We start from the raw sequence: 15,111 nt of genomic DNA, 5'->3' as shown, positions 1-15,111 counted from the left end.
GACCGCACCATTCTACTGAAACTGCACTGACCAAAGTTACCAACGACCTACTAACCGCCAAATCTAAGCGACACTATTCTGTCCTCCTCCTCCTAGACCTGTCATGTGCCTTCGACACAGTGGACCATTCCCTCTTACTAAAAACTCTCTCATCTCTCGGCATGACAGACTTGGCCCTATCCAGGATCTCCTCATATCTAACAGACAGGACATTCAGTGTCTCTCACTCACAGACCACCTCCTCATCTCACCCCCTATCTGTCGGTGTCCCCCAAGGTTCAGTTCTAGGACCCCTGCTCTTCTCCATCTAAACCTTAGGCCTGGGACAGCTCATAGAGTCTCATGGCTTTCATTATCACCTCTATGCTGACGACACACAGATCTACCTCTCTGGACCTGATATCACCTCCTTACTAACCAAAATCCCACAATGTCTGTCTGCTATTTCATCCTTCTTCTCTGCTAGATTTCTAAAACTTAACATGGACAAAACAGAATTCATCATCTTTCCGCCATCTCATTCAACCCCCCCAACTGACCTATCCATCATAGTCAATGGCTGCCCACTCTCCCCAGTCTATCAAGCTCGCTGCCTTGGGGTAACCCTGGACTCTGAACTCTCCTTCAAACCACATACCCAAGCCCTTTCCACTTCCTGCCGACTCCAACTCAAAAATATCTCCCGGATCCGCACTTTCCTCAACCATGAATCTGCAAAAACACTAGCGCACGCCCTCATCATCTCCGGCCTTGACTACTGCAACCTCCTGCTCTGTGGCCTCCCTTCCAACACTCTCGCACCCCTCCAATCCATCCTAAACTCTGCTGCCCGACTAATCCACCTGTCCCCCCGCTATTCCCCGGCCTCTCCTCTCTGTCAATCTCTTCACTGGCTCCCCATTGGCCAGAGACTCCAGTTCAAAACCCTAACCATAACATACAGAGCCATTCACAATCTGTCTCCTCCATATATCTCTGACCTAGTTTCCCGCACGCAACCGCCAATCCTCACAAGATCTCCTTCTCTACTCCCCTCTAATCTCCTCCTCCCACAATCGCATACAAGATTTCTCCCGTGCGTCTCCCCTACTCTGGAACTCTCTACCCCAACACATCAGGCTCTCGTCGACCGTGGAAACCTTCAAAAAGAGCCTGAAGACCCACCTCTTCCGACAAGCCTACAACCTGCAGTAGCCACCACTCCACAAATAATGCTGCACGACCAGCTCTACCCTCACCTACTGTATCCTCACCCATCCCTTGTAGACTGTGAGCCCTCGCGGGCAGGGTCCTCGCTCCTCCTGTACCAGTCGCCGTCACATTATGTTCAAGATTATTGTAATTGTTCTTGTGTGTATACCCCTTCTTCACATGTAAAGTGCCATGGAATAAATGGCGCTATAATAATAAATAATAATAATAATAATCCTGTTATTCATTGGTGTCAGAAGAAGATTGTTAAGTGGAGTCTTAAATGTCATAAGAATTGTCTCAGTTCTTTACAAATATGCTCTGCTAGTTCTGGAGGGTCTGCTGGGGTACCTGAAAGATTTTGGAGATGTATTTTAGGAAAAAGAAGAGGAGACATTACCTCGCCATCTTGCTTATGATTGTGCTATTGATCTTGTCCCTAATGCCAAATTATCTAAAGCTCGCCTTTACAATTTGTCTGGGCCTGAATGTACCGCCATGAAAAATTATGTAAACGAAAGTTTACAGAAGGGTAAACTTCCCCTGTAGCTGCTGGATTTTTCTTTGTAAAAAAGAAAGATGGTGGCCTCAATCCTTGCTTCTATTTCCGAGAACTGAACAAAATTACAGTTAAGAATACTTAACCAGTTCCAGTTATCCCTGACCTATATAATCAGCTGATGGAGGCTAAGTGATTTTCTAAACTTGATCTTAGAGGGGCTAACAATTTGATATGCATCAAGAAGGGTGATGAGTATAAAACAGCATTTTTAACGTCTGAGGGTTAATTCGAAAATCTTGTCATGCCCTCTGGGTTAACCAATGCACCAACAGTATTTCAAAACTTTATGAATTATATTTTTTCGGATTGCATTGGAGATTTGTTGTGATTTACCTTGATGATATTTTGATTTTTTTCTCCTGATTTGGACTCTCATCAGGAAAATGTCCGTGTAGTCATACAAAGGTTGAGAAAGAATTCTTTGCTAAAATTGAGAAATGTTTTATTTTATTTTCAGGAAATTTCATTCCTGGGGTTCATTTTATCGGCTGATGGGTTTAAGATGGATACTGGGAAGGTGCAAGCCATAATAGATTAAATTCAATCTAGTGACCTGAAAGCGTTGCAACGTTTTCTAAGTTTCACTATTATAGGAAATTCATTAGGCGTCTTTCTCAGATTGCTAAACCCTTTACTTACCTCACACGTAAGGGGGCGGTTCTCAAGGTTTAGTCATCGGATGCTCACAATATGAGCCAAACACAGGAGAAATTAATAGGAGAAATGAATGTTTTATCAAAGGGGCTAACATTCTGTCCTACAAAACAACTTGATACGGCTCAGTTTTGTAGTGATATCAAGGAATTCTTCCGTAGATTACGGTTTAAAGAATTATTTTACAACCATGCAAATATCACATAACAAGATAATCTGAACAACACATCGAAAAAGAGGACAAACTGGACCCCACAACCTGGGCACACAAAAACTCTGAATCACTACATAGAAAGTTTCCGTAAAAAAAGTTAAAGCTGACATTTTGGACAGACACCACAAAGTGCCACACAGTATAGGTATGGAGGAAAGAAAAGCCATACAATCTTTAAAAGCTAACAACAATATAATCATCAAACCAGCAGACAAAGGAGGAGCTGGAGTCATTTTGAACATGTCAGATTACATCCAGGAAATACGCAGACAACTGTTGGATATAAAATACTACACTCCACTTCAGGAAGATCCCACCAAAAAATACACAGAGGAACTAACAAATATCATCAATCGGTTTAATTCTACTTCATCCTCACTACTGGAACTAATACCAGACAATCCCCAAACAAGCACCTTCTACATGTTACCTAAAATACATAAAGAAGGTAATCCTGGGAGGCTAATCATTTCTGGCATTGGGACATTAACGGTGTTATGAACTGCTACAAGCACTAAGGAAAGAAAGGAAAACTGTCCCTACAATAAGACTAAGCTGATTCCCTACGATGCAGCGGGGGACCTGTTCCTTGTGAACAGACCCGCCTAAGTCCTCGGCTAGTCTGAATGCAGACGTATAGATATAAGGGAGGGGTCCCTACAAGAACTAAGGACTGGGATATAGATGGACACCTCCTAGCAGAAATTGTAGAAGAGCAAAGACAAACAAACAAAAAGTACTAGTGGTCCAAGGACCAAGCAAACTACAGGGTTAGGTACAAGGGACCTGGCTAGCTTAAGAGTAAATGAAACACTGAAGTCCAGCAAGGCCAGAAGGGCGGAGCTGGATTATAAAGGCAGAAAGTCATGTGACCAACAAAATAGAAAAAAACTAACAGGAGGGTTCTAACAGTACCCCCTCTTCTATGAGGATCCTCCAGGTCCAGGTCTATCAGGAAACCTCCTGTGAAACGCTCCGACAAGTCTAGGAGCAGAGACATCATCCGCCTTTACCCAGGAGTTATCCTCGGGACCGAAACCTTTCCAAGCAACGAGATACTGCAATCTCCCTCTATGCCATCTAGAATTAAGAATGCGAGAAATTTCATATTCACCGTCTTCCACCACCGGAGGAACAGAGACAGTGGTGTCCCTATCCGAAACATCAGCTTTTTTCAATAAGGAAACATGAAACACCGGATTAATCTTCCAGGAGGTGGGAACCTCCAACCTAACAGCAGATTGGTTAACTACCTGAAGTACCTTAAACGGCCCTACAAACTTCGGGCCCAATTTCTTAGAAGGAATCCTCAACCGCAGATTCTTAGAGGACAACCAAACCATGTCACCAACCGTAAACAAAACCTCTTGAAGTTTCCTGTCAAAGTACCTCTTAGATTTTTTGCTAGCCTCTTGAAGGTTACAACGTACATGAGTCCAAACTCTCTCCAAATCACCGGAAAAAATCTCCTCCTCCGGCACAGCCGATACCAATTTGGAGAATGACCCAAACGACGGATGTCTCCCAGTACAACAAAAAAAGGAGAACACCCAGCAGAAGAGGATGTATGGTTGTTAAGAGCAAATTCAGCAAGTGGCAGAAACTCAGACCACCCCTCCTGATTGTCAGCCACAAAACAACGCAAAAACTGTTCAACATCCTGGTTCTTTCTTTCTGTCTGTCCATTAGACTCAGGATGATATACAGATGAAAATGACAAATGAACTCCCAACCTGTCACAAAAGGCACTCCAAAAACGAGCCACGAACTGAGGTCCCCTATCGGAAACAATGTCGGTAGGAACGCCATGGAGTCTGACAATTTCCTTAACAAAAGCCTTAGCGAGTGTCTTAGTGCAGGGCAGTTTGATGAATGGAACCAAGTGACACATCTTGCTAAAACGGTCCACGACCACCCAGATGACAGTGAAACCCTCAGAGGCAGGAAGGTCAGTAATAAAATCCATAGCAAGATGCGTCCAAGGTGCACTAGGAAACTCCAGAGGGCAAAGCAACCCCGCAGCAGGAGCATGTGAAGACTTAGATCTAGCACACACAGTACATTGACGCACCCACTTAATGACTTCCTTCTGCCACCCAGGCCACCAAAAACTGCGACCTACAAGTCTCTTAGTCTCAGAAATTCCTGGATGACCTGCCAACCGAGACTCATGACACTCCACAAACAAATCTCTCCTAAAGTTCCTAGGCACAAACAACCTCCCATGGGGAGTGTTAGACGGGGCATCCTCTTGGGCTTTCAGAATCTCATCTTCCAAAACGGAGTCCAATGCTGCTATCACAACACCTTCCCGTAAAATGCTCTCCTCCTCCTCGGTACCAACCATGGGAGAAAAGCTGCGAGATAAAGCATCAGCTTTTACATTTTTGGTACCCGGGATGTAAATAACAGAAAAATTAAACCGCGAAAAAAAAGTGCCCACCTAGCCTGACGGGCATTCAAGCGCTTGGCAGCATCAATATAGATCAGATTCTTATGATCAGTGAAAACCTGAATGGGAAATTTAGCACCTTCCAAGAGATGACGCCAATGTTCAATTGCGAGTTTAATAGCCAGCAATTCCCGATTACCAATATCGTAATTAAGTTCGGTCTCAGAAAATTTTTTTGAAAAAAAAGCACAGGGATGTACTCCATCCTTGTTTTCCTGAGACAAAACAGCACCGACCCCCACCGAAGAAGCATCAACCTCGACCAAAAAAGGCTTGGTCTCATCAGGCTGCATAAGGATGGGGGCAGAACGGAACCTCTCCTTGAGATACACAAAAGCTTCAATGGCCTCAGTAGTCCGCTGAACCGTATTCGCACCTTTGCTGGTGAGATCGGTCAGCGGCTTAACAATTATAGAAAAATTCTTAATGAATTTTCTGAAATAATTGGCGAAACCCAAAAATCTCTGTATCGATTTCAAACCAATAGGCCTAGGCCATTCCTGCACCGCCTGAACCTTCACCGGGTCCATCTCAAAGCCCTCGCTGGAGATCATGTAGCCCAAAAAACTAATTCTCTGCACAGCGAACTCACATTTCTCCAGCTTAGCAAAAACTGAATTGTCACATAACAACTGCAATACCTCACGTATGCTCTGCCAATGAGACTCCAGATCCGGCGAATAAATCAAAATGTCATCCAAATACACCACCACATTCTTACCGATCAACGATCTTAGGATGTCATTAAAAAGGTTCTGAAAAAACGCTGGTGCATTGGTAAGGCCAAAAGGAATAAACCAGATTCTCAAAATGACCCACCGGAGTGTTAAAAGCAGTTTTCCATTCATCACCTTCCTTCATTCGTAACAAATTGTATGCCCCCCGGAGATCAATTTTAGAGAACCACTTGGCCCCCACTAACTGGTTGAACAAGTCAGGAATTAATGGCAGTGGGTAGGAATTGCGTACGGTAATTTTATTAATTTCGCGAAAGTCCAGACATGAACGTAAACCGCCGTCCGTTTTTTTTACAAAAAAAAATCCAACAGCCACAGGAGACTTAGAAGGTCTAATGTGACCGGCGGCCAAGCTTGTCTGTATGTATTCCTCCAAGGCCTTTCTCTCAGGGATAGTCAGATTAAAAATGCGACTCTTGGGAAGAGTAGCTCCAGGGACAAACTCAATGGTGCAATCATAGTCCCTATGAGGAGGCAAAACTTGCGACTCCTCCTCAGAAAAAACCTTCCAAAAATCCTGAATAGGTACAGGTAATTCCCCTTTTTCCACAGCAGCTATGCGACCGTTACAACATTTATCATAACACTTAGGACTCCAAGACTTAATTTCATGGGTAGACCAGTCCAGTACAGGATTGTGCAATTTTAACCAAGGTAACCCCAAAACCACTGGAGAAGGCAAATTATTTAATGCCGCCAAATCCAAATTCTCTTGGTGAATACCATTAATGGTGAGGGGGAATTCAAAAACCTTGCGAGTAATACCTTTCAAGGGAGAGCCATCAACAGCAACCACAGAAATAGGAAATGACAAAAGTTTGGATTCTAATTTAAGTTTTTCCAAAAATCCCTTATCAATCACATTGAGTGTAGAACCACAATCCACAAATACCCGAAATTCAATCAACTCCTCCTGAAACGAGGTGCTCCCAGAAAGAAATACTCCCTTTGAGTTTAAACAAGCTAAACGGGCGTAACTGACCTTTTTTTTTCTTTGTTCAAATGAAGCACACAGTTCTTAATAAAGTGGTCAGATTTACCGCAATAAAAACATAATCCCTTAGCAAACCTGCGGTCTTTTTCCTGAGAATGGGGTGACATCGCCCCAATCTCCATCGGTTCTCCACCTTCCGAGCAGACCCTCTGAAAACTAGGAGCTGCCATAGCAGTAGATTTCTCTTCATTAATCCTAGCACACAGTCTCCTGTCCACACGTATAGCTAATTGCATTGCCTCCTGCAAGGTTCTAGGTGTTGGGAAGGCAATCAGCAGATCCTTAACCCTTTCACCTAGATCAGCAAGAAACAGACATTTTAATGCCGAGTCAATCCATTCCACTTCGGCCGACCATCTTCTGAAGTATGTACAATAAGTTTCCACATCACCTGATCACAGCTTCAAACGTCTTAATTCAGTTTCAGCAGATGAGACTCGATCAGGATCGTCATACAACAACCCCATAGCAGAAAAAAAATCTTCCACTGATCTAAAACACGGATCATTAGGTTGGAGAGAAAAGGCCCATCCCTGTGGTTCTTTGCGCAAAAGTGACATTATAAACCCAATGCGCTGTGATTCATTCCCCAAGGATCTGGGTCTTAAACGAAAATATAATGAACAAGTGTTTTTAAAGGAAAAAAAATCTTGCTGTTTACCATAAAAAAAATCTGGCAGTCCTACCTTCGGTTCCACAAAATGCGCTCCAGGACAGCTACTCACGTGTTGCTGGAGCTCGGCCACCTCCAAAGACAGTCCCTGCAGGCGTTGAGCCAACTCCTGAACCGACACCATGCTGATATCTGGATTTCTTTCCTTAGAGTGTTTTATTTTTGCTTTGGGCTGGACTTACTGTTATGAACTGCTACAAGCACTAAGGAAAGAAAGGAAAACTGTCCCTACAATAGGACTAAGCTGATTCCCTACGATGCAGCGGGGGACCTGTTCCTTGTGAACAGACCCGCCTAAGTCCTCGGCTAGTCTGAACGCAGACCTATAGATATAAGGGAGGGGTCCCTACAAGAACTAAGGACTGGGATATAGATGGACACCTCCTTCCACGATAACTTCAACAGGTTCCACCCAACCATCAAGCTTACCCTCAACTTCTCAAAATCCCAAATACATTTTCTGGACACGACCATATACATCAAAGAAAACACCATATAAACATCACTTAACCATAAGCCCACAGGACATCCGGCATATCTTAGATGGAACAGCTTTCATCCAAGACACACACAAAATCCATCATCTATAGTCAAGCTCTGAGGTACATTTGAATCTGTTCAGACAGCAAGGACAGAAAACTGCAGCTACTATCACTGAGGAATACAAGGATACCATGCACTGGTAATAGATGAACAGATCCACAGAGCTACAATGATACCAAGAAGCAGCCTCCTGGATTACAGACGGAGGGAGGACAACAACAGGGTACCTCTTGTGGTCACATACAACCCCACATGAACATCCTATGGAAAATTGGTGCTGATTTCCAACCCATATTCCACAGAGACCACAAACTGAAAGAAATATTCCCAGAACTACCACTTCTCTCCTACAAACAGCCCCCTAACTTAAGGAATCTCCTTGTCAGGAGTGTCCTCTCATCACCATCAGTGACGGGCACATTCTCCTGTAACAATAAAAAATGCAAAACTTGTACCCACAGTAGGGTTTTTTACTCACTTCAGCCACGTTAAAGGTAGGCACAGGACACGGTCTCTTTAAAATGTCCAAGGCAGGTTTATTAGGCTGCATAAAATGCACTTTCAGAAGTAAACAAAAGAAAGCCTTTTCCGGCACAGTGTAACAAAAACAGAAAATAAACAGTCCATACAATATGGCAGGTTCACCCACTCACGATCAGTGTCCATTTGGCACAAACACTCTGGAGGTCTCCACACCTCCAGCCACAGACACTAAATGAGATACTCGGTCTCCATTTTATACACACAACCTGGGGTGGGGATATGTGAGCAGCCAATCCCACCTGTCTCTTATGACTGCTTGAAAAAAACGGCCCTGATACGCCCTATTAACCCTCTCAGCAATATGTGTGCTGGAGCATGTATTCCCAGTTTCACATCACTGAAGCTGCCAACCCCAGCGACACATATCTCCTCTCAAGGACATGTCCGGCGGACATCTTACATACCCCCCTCTGCCCAAAGCCGGGGGGCTTGGCACCTTCCGCTAATAAACAGTGGACCCTCGATAATGCTTCAGCATTTGCATGCAGTTTCCCGGGCCTATGCTCTACACGGAAGCTAAAATACAGAAGGGAAGGGAACCACCTGGTCACTCAAGCATTGTTCCCCCTTTTCTCGCTCATCCATCTTTGTGGGGCATGGTCTGATACCAGTCTGAAGTTCCTGCCTAAGAGGTAGTACCTTAGGGTGTTTAAGGCCCACTTGATGGCCAAACATTCCTTCTCCACTATGGAATAATTTTTCTCACAGGATGTCAGCTTCTGGCTTAAATACATTATGGGGTGCTCCTCCCCGTTCACCTCTTGTGATAGGACAGCACCCAATCCGACATCTAACGCGTCTGGCTGGACCACAAACTCTTTTGAGAAATCCGGTGCCACCAGCACTGGCTGTTTACACAGCGCCTGCTTTAGTTCTTGGAAAGCCGTCTCCACTTCTGGAGACCACTTAGTCATAGCCGATTTTGTCCCCTTAAGGAGGTCTGTCAAAGGGGCAGCTACCATGGCGAAGTTGGGGATGAACCGGCGGTAGTAGCCCATGATGCCCAGGAACGCTCTGACCTGCTTCTTTGAGAGTGGTTGTGGCCAACCCTGGATCGCGTCAATTTTATTTATTTGGGGCTTGATCACGCCTCTGCCTACGACATAGCCCAAATACTTGGCTTCCTCCATGCCCATGGCACATTTCTTCGGGTTGATTGAAAACCCTGCCTCCTGCAGAGCATCAAATATTGCCTGGACTTTGCTCAGATGGCTTCCCCAATCCTCGCTGTAGATCACGATATCATCCAGGTAGGCCGCTGTATAATTCTTGTGGGGAGCTAGAATCTGGTCCATGGCTCTCTGGAAGGTAGCTGGAGCTCCCTGCAAACCAAACGGCATCTTGGTGTACTGGAAACACCCATCTGGAGTTGAAAAGGCTGTCTTCTCCTTGGCCTCTTGGGCCATAGCAATTTGCCAATACCCTTTTGTGAGGCCAAGGGTGGTAATGTACCTGGCCGGCCCTAGCCTTTCAATTAGTTCATCCACCCTGGGCATTGGGTATCAATCGAACTTAGAGACCTCATTCAGTTTCCTATAGTGGTTGCAAAACCGCCATTCTCCATCTGGTTTCGGCACTAGGACTATGGGATTGGACCAGCCATTCTTGGATTCTTCAATGACTCCCAGACTTAGCATCAGCTTTACTTCTTTCGAGATTACCTCTCGGCGTGCTTCGGGAATTCTATACGGCTTCAAGTTTACCCGGACATGAGGCTCTGTAAGGACCTCATGCTCTATGATCTGGGTACAACCTGGTAGTTCGGAGAACAGGTCTCTGTTCCGCTGCAGCAACTCTCAGCACTGTTGCTTTTGGGCACGTGAGAGCGACTCTGCCACCTTGACCTCTTCCACATCAGCTTCAGACTTCACTACCAAACACGGAGCTTCCTCGGGTTCCCTATCTCGCCATGGCTTGATCAGGTTGACGTGGTACACCTGGTAGGGCTTTCTCCTCCCTGGTTGGTGAATTTTGTAATTGACATCACCAACCTTTTCCACTACTTCATAGGGACCCTGCCACTTGGCCAGCAATTTGCTCTCCACTGTAGGCACCAGCACCAGTACCCGATCTCCAGGGTTGAAGTGTCTCACCCTTGCCAACCTATTGTACACCCTCGACTGTGCCTCTTGCGCTTTGAGGAGGTGTTCTTTCACAATGGGCATTACTTCTGCAATCCTTTCTTGCATCTGTGCCACATGTTCGATTACACTCCTGTAGGGTGTAGACTCCGCCTCCCAGGTCTTCTTTGCCACATCCATGAGTCCACAGGGGTGTCGGCCATATAACAGCTCGAAAGGGGAGAATCCAGTAGAGACCTGTGGGACTTCTCTGATGGAAAATAGTATGTACGGCAGTAGACAGTCCCAGTCCTGGCCATCTTTCTCTACGACCTTTTTCAACATGGCCTTCAAGGTTTTATTAAACCTCTCCACCAAGCCATCTGTCTGTGAGTGGTAGACTGAGGTCCTGAGTTGTGTGATCTGCAGGATCTTGCACAACTCCCTCATTATCTTTAACATAAAGGGAGTACCTTGGTCCGTTAGGAACTCTTTAGGCAACCCCGTCCTGGAAAAGATATGGACCAACTCCCGGGCTATACATTTGGAGGAGTTTCGGAGTGGTATGGCCTCCAGATACCGTGTAGCATAGTCCAGTACCACCAGGATGTACTGATGTCCTCTGGTGGACTTGACCAGGGGCCCCACTAAATCCATTGCGATGCGATCGAACGGGACCTCAATAAAAGGCAGAGGCACTAAAGGGCTACAGAAGTGAGCCACCAGGGAGGTCAGTTGACAGGTGGGACAGGACCTACAATAATTCACTATCTCTCGGTGACATCCGGCCAGTAGAACCTCTGAAGGATCCTTTCTTGGGTTTTTTCTACCCCCAGATGACCACCTAAGACATGTGCATGGGCCATATCTAACATCTTGTGTCTGTACGGCCCTGGCACTAGTAACTGCTCGAGAACCTCCCCTCTGAGCTTGGTGACCCGATATAACAACTCTCCATTTACGGCAAAATGCGGATATCGGGTGTCAGCCCGTGGCTCCTGAGCAACACAATTAAGAACAGACACATTATCAAACGCCCCTTTTAGAGTTAAGTCCCTGAGCTGGGTGGTTCCAAAGTTTCCTCCGGACACCTCCAGTTCAGGGAGGTTGACCTCCGGGGATGCAGCCTCATCCTCATCCCCAACCAGCACACAGAAAGGAAACCCGTCAGCAGCGGGGTGTGATGAGGTTTCTTCAGGAGTGACCTGGTTGTTGTCCAGATGAGCTGGCTTCCTTCTTTTCTCCCACAAGTCCCAAAACAAGGTAAAGTCCCGCCCTATTATAACAGGGTGCAACAAGTCCTTGACTACGCCCACCTCATGGGACTCGGCACTGCAGTTTATGTCTATGACCACTTGTGCCACAGTATAGTCCTTAGCGTCCCCATGGATACAACAGACGCCGACCCTTTTCCCCGGAACCAGATGATGAGGAACTGTGGCCCACACTAGGGTTACCAGACTCCCCGAGTCTAACAGAGCAGTCACTTGCACTCCATTCACCGATACGGAGCATGCCTGGTTGAGGAACAGCATTGCAGGCAGGATATGCAAAGTATGAGCAGTGCCGTCCTGCGCTGCAGTCCATTGGCTCATTGGTCATGAGGCAACGGACGGCTATGTGACCTGGGGTATGACATCTCCAACACACTACGTTATGGGGCGGGACCTTGGGCAGGAACTCCTGAGCTCTAGGACGCCTCCCCCCCCAGGTGTGGCTCTAGCTCCCCTCTTTTGGGTGTCCGCCCCCTTTTGGGAACCCCAGTATGTAGACGCTACGATCCCTTGTTTCCCCAAGGAACTCTCGACCGCCTGTTACCTTTCCACCAGCCCCACCACGTCATCGGCATTATGGGGATCTCCCTGGGCAACCCAGGATTGCACTGACCTTGGAAGATAGTGTATGAACCTGTCTATAACAACCCTTTCCACCATCTGTGCTGGGGAGGAAGATTCAGGTTGCAGCCACTTTTGGACCAGGTGTAGGAGTTCGAACATTTGAGACCGGGGAGGTTTGTCACTGCAATAGGCCCAGTGGTGCACCCATTGCGCCCTGACAGTCAGAGTCACTCCCAAGTGCGCCAAGCTCTCCGTTTTTAATTTGGCGTACTCTTTTGCATCCTGCAAGGCCAGGTCATAATAGGCTTTCTGCAGGTCGCCTGTTAAATATGGTGCCAAAACCTCCGCCCACTGCTTCGGAGGCAATTTCTCCCTTTCTGCCACCCTTTCAAATACAGTCAGGAACGCCTCGATGTCATCACCCGGGGTCATCTCTTGCAATGCTCTCCTTACCATCTTCCTCATGTGAGAGTCATCACCTGGAGTAGGGGGTGGGGCGGTTGCCCTGCCAATGATCACCTCGGCCAGGAGCTCCATCTGCTGCTTGTGCTGTAGTTGTTGCATCTGCTGCTGCTGTTGCCACTGCTGCTGTTGATGCTGCTGGTGGTTAGCCTGCACCAGTTGCTTAATCAGCTCCTCCATGCTGCCAGACGTCCCTGTGTTTCTTGTAGCAATCACACTGCCCCTTGGGATTTGTGCGCATGCTTCTAGCACCAATTGTAGGGTTTTTTACTCACATCAGCCGCGTTAGAGATAGGCACAGGATACTGTCTAGTTAAAATGTCCAAGGCAGGTTTATTATGCACTTGGTCTCCATTTTACACACACACCCTGGGGTGGGGATATGTGAGCAGCCAATCCCACCCGTCTCTTATGACTGCTCAAAAAAACGGCCCTGATATGCCCTATTAACCCTCTCAGCACTATGTGTGCTGGAGCATGCTTTCCTGGTTTCACATCACTGAAGCTGTCAACCTCAGCGACACATATTTCCCCTCAAGGACATGTCCGGCGGCCATCTTACCCCACATATTACCATCAAATACAGTCTGCATACCAAACACAAATCAGGACTACAAAATCATGGATGTCTTTTCATGTACATCCTCCAATGTGGTGTACATGATACAATGTGCAAGGTGCCCGGAAGAAGTTTACATTGGAGAAACTATGCAAAAACTGCAAAAGAAAATGAATTTACACCCGGGACACTGTATGACAGATCTAAAAGTTTTAATACTAAAAGGTCATTTCAAGGACGACAGAGAGAGAAAAAATTGGGAATTCAAATTGATAAGAATGTTCAATTCCTTGACAACAGGACTCAATCTAACACCTGGATTTATGACTCACTACATGGATTAAATTCACACCTCCACAGACGGTCTGCAGATAATTACCACAGACTTGCCCTTTGCAACTAAAAACCCTAAATTTGATCTCTTGGACTTATCATTGGGAGGCATCACCCTTTACACCTCATGAACAAATGTCTTGCTGCAACAGCTCTTAAATGTTGTGCCTTTTGTCTTATCAATTAATTTGCAATATTGCCTGAAGAAGGAGCCTTTGTGCTCTGAAAGCTTGCATATATATATTTTCTTCTGGTTTTCCAATAAAGGTATCACTCCGAGAATACTTTTGTCATTTTTGGGCATAAAAGTATTTACATCGATTTTTCTGGCTACCACTGTACCACAAAATAACTTTGTATTGTACATCATGAAAAATTGAAAAGAGTGTTTTATGTCGGCTCCTGTAAAAAAAATCAAACCTAATCTTCAAGAACCATTCAATGTGGAGATGGATGCTTTGGAGGTCGGGGTAGGGAAAACTTTATCTCAGGGCCCCAAAACACTGACCAATTTGCGGGCATGTGATTTTTTCTCAAAAACATTTACAATGTTGGGAGTCATGTTCCTCACTGTTAAATTAGCCTTTTAGGAATGGAGACTTTTTTGGAAGGGGCAGTTCATCAAGTCACTGATAATAAGAATTTAGCATATCGTAGCAAATCAGCTAAACGGCTAACGCCTAGACAGACCTGATGGTCTTTATTTTTCTCTTGATTTAATTTCTCTATCACGTTCCAAGAATGTGAATGCTGACATATAATCACAGTTTTAGGTCAGTTTCACCCCCAGAACCTCCATCCACCCTAACAGCATTGTGGTTTCTGTGGTATCCTCGGAGATCCGTAAAGTCCAGTTGTTGGCACCTTCCGCCTCTCCAGGGTCCATATTATTATACCTGGGTACCTAAGATTGATTCTGTTGCAGAACTTTCAGGATTCTGTCCTGAGTGGTCATCCTGGGGTCACAGCTATGCAAAAAGCTATTAATACTTTTTTAGTGACCATCTATGATTAATGATATTAAAGATTTTGTATTTGCTTGTGAAGTTTGCGTACGCGTTAAAGTCAGTCATAACCAACCAACCAGCCTGGAAATTGGCTCCATTACCAATTCCTGAAAGACCGGGGACTCATCTGTCCATGGATTTCATCATAACAACTGATATTTTGGTTGTGGTTGACCGATCCAGTAAACAGGCTAATTTTCTTCCTTTATCAGGGTTACCGAATGCTGAAACACTCTCCAGATTGTTTATTTGTCATGTTGTGAGATTGCATAGAATTCCTCTTGTAGCA

This window comes from Phyllobates terribilis, unplaced genomic scaffold (genome assembly GCF_046119375.1).
Source record: "Phyllobates terribilis strain yellow unplaced genomic scaffold, ASM4611937v1 Scaffold_5__5_contigs__length_657084704, whole genome shotgun sequence".
Classification (NCBI taxonomy): Eukaryota; Metazoa; Chordata; class Amphibia; order Anura; family Dendrobatidae; genus Phyllobates; species Phyllobates terribilis.
This window is presented reverse-complemented; position numbering follows the sequence as displayed.